Here is a 7,872-nt window from a genome sequence, read left to right as displayed (position 1 = left end):
GTTAAGTGCTCATATTTGTTTTCTTTCTCATTTCCAACTTTTGGATAATTTTTCTCCGCACCACAAGCGCACGAAGAAACGAATGGCTAGCAGGAATAATAAGTTTAGCTTAGGAAAATAAAAAGACATGCATCCTACTCAGAAACTATGAAGTTCAAGATGGGGGTGCCTGGGTGGCTCTGTAAGTTGAGCGTCTGACTCTGATTTTGGCTCAGGTCATGATCCCAGGGTTGTGAGATCAAGCCCCATGTCAGGCTCCGTGATGAGCATGGACCCTGCTTAAGATTCTCTCTCTCTCTCTCTCTCTCTCTCTCTCTCTCTCTCCCTTCCCCTCCCCAGCTCATGCTCTCTCTCTCTCTCTCTCTCTCTCTCTCATAAAAAAATTTAAAAAAAAGAATCTCTTCATGTGATCACATTGTCATCGTTACCAAGAACAGTTGACTTCCCAACATCCCACCACCTCAAGAAATGCCCTCTCCAGCAGCAGCAAGGACAGTGCACAGTCAAGGTCAGGCTGCTAGAAACCACTCAAAGTTCCAGCCAATTGATACAGAGACACCCCCCCCCCATCTTTCAGATAAGACACCCTTTCTTAGTGGTGCCAAGAGCTTCAGGAGGCAAGGCAACTGGGACAATGAGACACGAGGTGTATTCACACTGGCTCAGCCCCAGGCAGCACAGTGGACCTGCTCAATGCCCAGGAAGTTCTCAGTCAGTCTCAACATTTTTCTCCTTTCAGCCATCCGTGGTGACACCCCGGCAAGGGAGTCATAATTCAACATCCCCCCACCGCCAGAGGGATTCCCCCCACACCACCTTCAGCCCCTCCCCGGTTGTGGCACACTTCATTTACCGACGACTTTCTGGAGATGACTTCATCAGTGCAAGGAGGGCAAATGCCAACAGCTTCTGCACAGCATAATTCTTGGCATCTTCCTTGAGACTTCTGTGACATTCAGCTGGCTTCCAACTTTGTGCCTGACTTATGGCACCATCCGTATTTTGTTTGCATGTTCTTCTTGATCTTCCTGAGAGTTTTAAGAGCTTACCCCAAATCAAGCAGATAATGTAGAGCAGAGTCAGGATTCAAACTCCTCTCTGTCCAGCTCACAACCCCAACTTTTCCCTACCTCGTAGAAAATTTCACTGGATTTTTAAAAATGGGAATTTCAAACAAGAGTGTAACAGCAAAACTAAAAATGTTTTCGTGCACAGGTGGTTAGAAAGTGTGGGACACTCTCTGCACATGCACGGCTAACAGAAAATAAAAATGAAGCAAAGTGTCCAATCTATCACATGTTTGACTTTGATGTATGTGAGTTCCTCTGACTCGTTCCTATCCTCTTAGATATGCCAAAATTGGAGCCTCTCCTGTGTTGTGATCCAGTTGGGCATTCTCTCTGGCCCTTAACCAGCCGGAGATCAAATGAAAAAGGGAGTGTTGTGAGAGATCTAGAAAGACATCTTCCAGGTCTGCCCTGGTTTTGAAGATAAAAATGTCTCTTGGCCACTGAAATGCTGTCTTTTGGTGTACTGAATCCTGGGTGCTTTCTTCCCTCAGTTCACACAGTCTTTCATACATTCCGCTTGTTGCCAAAGCTCAGGATTTGAGAGACCTGGCCCCTCCCATCATTTGAGCTGCTGTGGCCCCAACTGTTCAACCATCCAGGCTGGTGTTATGGGACAGACCCTGGAAGCAGATAAGGCTTGAGGGTACTTCTGTGGGACCTAGCAAAAAACTTACTTCAGACTTGGTGGGGGGGGGGGGAGAGATGGTATTTGTCCAAGAAGACTGTATATACATACACATATGCGTGCACACACACACACACACACACACATCCCATTCCAAATACTCGTCTTTTTTTTTAATTTTTTTAAATGTTTATTCATTTTTGAGAGAAAGAGGAAGACAGAGCTCAAGCAGGCGTGGGGCAGAGAGAGAGGGAAAGAGAGAGAGCGCACACGCACATGCACAGGGAAGGGGCAGAGAGAGAGGGAGACACAGAATCTGAAGCAGGCTCCAGGTTCTGAGGTGTCAGCACAGAGCCCGATGGCGGGGCTCAAACTCACGAACCATGAGATCATGACCTGAGCCGAAGTCAGACGCCTAACTGACCGAGCCACCCAGGTGCCCCCCAGATACTTTTCTTACACAGTGACACTGACACCTTTTCTTTGGGAAGTAGGACCTATCCCTACCCCCCTTTTCCTCCTCCTTAAATTTGGGCTGATCTTAACCAATCAAACATGGCAAAAGGGATGCTACTTGGCTTCTAAGGTTAGGTCATGAAAAGGCATGATGACTTCCATCTGTCTGTCTCTGTTTCCCTCTCTTTCTCCGATGCTTGCCCTTGGGACCCAGGCACCATGTTTTGAGGAAGCACAAGCCACGTTTGGGTGTTCCAGCTGATGAAGCTTTCAGCTCTAGCTAGGACCCCAGTTGAAAGCCAGCATGTACTGTCAGACATATGAGTGCTTGAGACTGCAGATGATTCTTGTCCCCAGCCTTCAAGTGTTCCAGCCAAGCCCTCACACATGTGAAGCAGAGGTCTGTCATCCTCATTGCGCTTTATCTGAACTCCTGAGCCACAGAAGCCATGAGTGGTAATGCTTGATTGTTGTTTTAAGTTATGAGAGTACGGGGTGATTTACTATACAGCAACAGATAGTCCCGATGGATTCTAGCAATCAAGTTCTCTGTAGAACAGAGATACAGCAGGGGTGCCTGGGTGGCTCAGTCGGTTGAGCGGCCAACCTCAGCTCAGGTCACGATCTCGCGGTCCGTGAGTTCGAGCCCCGCGTCGGGCTCTGTGCTGACAGCTTGGAGCCTGGAGCCTGTTTCGGATTCTGTGTCTCCCTCTCTCTGACCCTCCTCCGTTCATGCTCTGTCTCTCTCTGTCTCAAAAATAAATAAACGTTAAAAAAAATAAAAATAAAAAAAAAGAACAGAGATACAGCAATTGTGAAATGGGACCCTAGCTATCTATACTTCTCCTGTCTTCTCTTTCCACTGCTTGTTTGCACATGAGAATTTGCAGGGATTCCCATCACAGTTTCCTTCAGGTTAATTACGGAAGCATTGAGTAGAAAGTTGAAAAACGTCACCATGTTTGTTACAATCGGACTCTCAGGAGACACACTAACTCCTACATGATTAGTGTACAAGTGTGGTCTTGGCTTAGGTGATGACCATACCATGTTCTTGATTTGTCTGCTGTACAGTGGGAAATACTGCAAACACAAACATTTCAATCTCTGGGGTACAAAAGACGAAGTTTGGTTTAAGGTTTAGTGAAGTAAATTGATTTCTTCAGTCCTTTAAAAATTTGTTTTGGTATCACCGATCTATTTTTCTCCCCACAGGAGCCTAGTAGGCGATGGGGCAGTCTGCCAGGTCGTAGGAGCATCCAAGTAATCCTCTACCCTGAATTAAGCAAGCGTCGGACACTCTTCTTACAACGTCTCACTTAATACCACATGATCCCTGTGCAGTTAATTTAACTCCCACGTTATATAAGGAAACGGATGCACAGAAAAGGTAGATGGAGGCTCTTCCTAACACATTTAACTTAAGTGACTTCAACTACATGTACATTCAGTCAAGTTATAAAACCAAGTATTTACTTTTAATCGTGCCCATGGCTCCAGACAGCTCATTCAATGAACCTTTGGTTCAGATGTCAAACAGTATCGGAAAAAGAAAATAGTTGACCAAAAGGAGTAGGTGGCCACCAGGACACTTGAGTTTGTACTAACAGAATGTGAAGAGCTTTCAGACGTAACTGATTGTATGCACTGACTTGAGAACCCAACCTTCGCCACCATCAGACCCCAACTGGTGGTAACTTGTCCAGGATCATGAACTAGGAGGTGGTGAAGCTGAGGTTCAAACCCAGGTCCACCTGAGTTTGATATATATATATATATATATATATATATATATATATATATATACATATATATACATATATATATATATATACACACACACATATATATATATATATATATATATATATATATATATATATGTTGTGTTTTCTCTACAAATCTACCCTGTGCACTTACAGTTTTGCATGCCTGCCTGTTTGAGGACAATGCATTTGTGAAAATCCTCATCAGGACAGTAACAATAAAAAGCCCTGGAGGCTCATTGTCGATTACCGGTTGAGAGCAAGGGGTCTAAAGCCAAGCTCCCTGGGTTTCAATCCCAGCCCTGCCATTTACCTGCTCTGTAAGTGTTCTGGTTGTCTATTGTTGTATACTAAATGACCCTAAAATTTCATGTTTTAAAAAAATAATTTAGAGTCACCTGGGTGACTCAGTTGGTTAAGTGTCCAACTCTTGATTTCGGCTCAGGTCATGATCTCGCGGTTCATGAGTTCAAGCCCTGTGTTGGGCTCTGCACTGACAGCACGAAGTCTGCTTGGGATTCTCTCTCTCCCTCCCTCTCTCTCTCGGCTCCTTTCGTTCATATTCTGTCTCTCTCTCACTCTCAAAGTAAATAAATAAACTTAAAAAATTAAAAAAATACAGGTGCCTGGGTGGATCAGTGAGTTAAGTGTCTGGCTCTTGGTTTCAGCTCAGGTCACAATCTCACAGTTCATGAGTTTGAGCTCTGCATCAGGCTCTGTGCTGACAGTGTGGAGCCTGCTTGGGATTCTCTCTCCCTCTCTCTCTGCCCCTTCCCCGCTTGAGCTCTCTCTCTCTCAAAATAAATATTTTTAAATAAATAAATTAAATATAAAAATAAATTTAAAAAATAAAATTTATTATTAGCTTTTGCATTTCCAAAAGGGAGATCCCAAGACCAAGTGTTCCCCAAAAACTAGGTAGAATCTGTAAGGCTACTTATGAACTACCCCTGGAGTTCATGCAACATCACTCGTACCATATTTCTTGGTCAAAGGTGAGTCATGGTGGCCAAGAGAGATTCAAGATATCATGGCACGTGGTTCATTAGAAGGCTCAACTTTGGAGACAAGCTACCATAGTAACCATGGGCATTTATTTCAATTCTTTGTGCTTCATTTTCTCCATCAATAAAATGGAGGTGATAAGGGTGCTTACTTGATGGATTTCTTGTCAGAATTAAGTGGAGTCATACATGTAACATGGGTAGAAGAGGACCTAGCACATAACAGGTACTCAATGAAAGGTACATTGCCATTGCTATTCTCTTAGGAACGCATGCTAAATACTGGGACGCTAACACGTCACCCCCACAGAGAGCTTTAACTGCACACTATACTGCTCCTAGAGAACATAACCACAGCCATGACCACTCTTAGACAGCTTGACAAGGACTTTGGGGAGACTCTTTGTTATGCTCCATGAGGCTCGTCCCCTCCATGAACAAAGGCAGATATCCTTCCATTTGTTGTCAACATAGACTCCAGAGGATATTTCAAAGCCAGCCACACTCAACAGGCTCTCAGGCAGGAAGATCAAGGAACATATTCACCAACTCTCTTCACAATTTTAAACATGGTTCCAAGAGAATCTGCTTAGCAGTAAACTGTCTCCCATCCACTCCAGGGCCAAAGCTGAGAACTTCAAAGACTCAGGGGCAAAAAGGGATTTTGTGGTTCCCAGAAACCTTGGCCCAAAGCTTGAGAATTTTCTGGACAACCGGCAAGCTGAGGTTCCTTTTAGAAACAGAAAAAAAAAAAATTACTCTGCTCAGCTGAAAAGCCATATGGTTCCCAGGAAATCCCCGGCATCGCTGGCCCACAGTCACATCCTCTATGACAGCGCAGACTGTTCCCAGGCGCCCGTCACATGGAGTCAGCCCCATCAAAGCACAGACATAGCTGTTAGAGAGCTCAGATCACAGGGCAGAACGGGAGAAGCACTGCGCAGGGCAGGCTTACCTTCTCTCTTTCTAGGTTGTTTCAGAGCACTCAGGAGGTGGCTGGACATCACTGTCCAGCTCATATACCTCTAAGGCCCCCAAAACATCTATGGCAGAAGTAGCATTTTTGGTGAGAGGCACAGACCAGCAGTGGTGTGTTGGAAGTAGACCCTCTGCTCCAAACCCCTTCCCTTCTACTTGTCACACTGCCTGAACCACCACCAGATGAACTTTATAAATGCTAGTGACCATGTCCTCTTGAAAAGTAAAGATTTCCTCGGTTGAGTTAGTTCATTATGGAATGGTAATAGAGGTCCTCCTAATATTTTGTTTAACGTTTATTTATTTATTTATTTATTGAGAAGAGAGAGACAGAGCCTGAGCGGGGGAGGAGAGAGAAAGAGGGAGACACAGAATGTGAAACAGGCTCCAGGCTCTGAGCTGTCAGCACAGAGGCTGATGCGGGGGCTCCAACCCACCGACTGCGAGATCATGACCGGAGCGGAAGTCGGACGCTTCACCGACCGAGCCACCCAGGCACCCCAGAGCTCCTCCTAATATTTAAGAGGAAAACAGAGGAGGAAAAGGACAAGGAGGAGTAGACATTTCTTGAGTAATAAGAGCCAATTGCAGGAACAGCAAGGCAGAGGTAGGGCCAAGACAAAATGAAGCAGAGGCTTGACGTCTGTAGGACTCTCTCAAATGTGTTGGCTGTTTATTGTGAATGAAGTCTCTACCACTGAAGACCGGGACACTACTCGTTATTGCCTTCTATCTTTTGACCCTCAAAAATCAGACAGGGAAGAGACTATTACCTCCCTGGTAGTTTAAAAAACAAAACTTCCTAGCAAAGGATCCTGGCCAGTTCAGATTAGATTTTATCCCTGAACCAATCACTGTTGCCAAGGAGGTGGGGTCATTAGAAAATATAGACTCTCATCCATTTCCTGTGACTGTGGGGAGTAGAGATGTGAGTCACTAACAGGAAGAAAGTGAGATTCTCAAAAGAAGAAAGATGTCCTGCACACACACACACACACACACACACACACACAAATCATTAATATCCACAATCGGTATATTTCAGCCAACATCACTTGAAAGTCTATTATTTCACCAAAGCACTTTTAGGTGAGAGTAGTGGACTGAAGAAGAAGAATGTCACTGGTTTGAGGGAGGTGATGGGAAGGGAGGTCATTTTGAGTCAGAATTTATATATTATTACAAGTATAGTTATAATTAACTATAATTTTATGGCTTTCGCATAAATACATTTGCAAATTTCTTGTTAAACCATGCGGTGTAATTTTTGTCTAAAATATATGATTATTGCAGTCATGGTGCCTATGAAGGCAAACATTAGATGAGGGAGCAGAAAGTGTCAGTATAAGGATGCTAGATGTGGGGCGCCTGGGTGGCTCAGTCCGTTGGGTGTCCAACCTCAGCTCAGGTTATGATCTCACGGTTCATGAATTCAAGCCCCACGTCGGGCTCTGTACTGACAGCCTGTTTCAGATTCTGTGTCTCCCTCTCTCTGTGCCCCTCCCTCGCTCATGCTCTCTTTTTTGTCTCTCAAAAAAAAAAAAAATGATGCTAGATGTGAAGTAGGGGGCGGGGGTCCAGCAAGGAAAAAGGGAACACAAGAAAGGCAAATTGAGACACCCCCAAAATAGACTTCAATGCCATCAGATTTTGCCTTTGACAAATACTATGGTTTAGATTTTTGGATCCCTATGCATTTGCATGCTCTCCTGATTCAGTAGATTCAGTTTTTTTCCAGAGGGAAAAATATCTAAGCACAGTTTGTCATGCCTCAGATAGAATCACAACATCCATTACATGGCTGGATTTGCAAATCTAGCACTACCCGCTTCTACTTCCGGCCTGAAAACTGTGGGCCTCTCTAGGGCTCTCCAGGGCAAAGCCACGTGCCCACAAGCACAGCATACCTGAGAAGCCATGTCATGAAGCACTGTAGTTTCCTCTTCAAACTAGTGCACACAAGTTTCATTGAG

This window comes from Panthera pardus, unplaced genomic scaffold (assembly GCF_024362965.1).
Source record: "Panthera pardus isolate Hobbes unplaced genomic scaffold, ASM2436296v1 HiC_scaffold_12, whole genome shotgun sequence".
In the NCBI taxonomy this organism is placed as follows: Eukaryota; Metazoa; Chordata; class Mammalia; order Carnivora; family Felidae; genus Panthera; species Panthera pardus.
Note: the sequence above shows the minus strand (reverse complement) of the source record.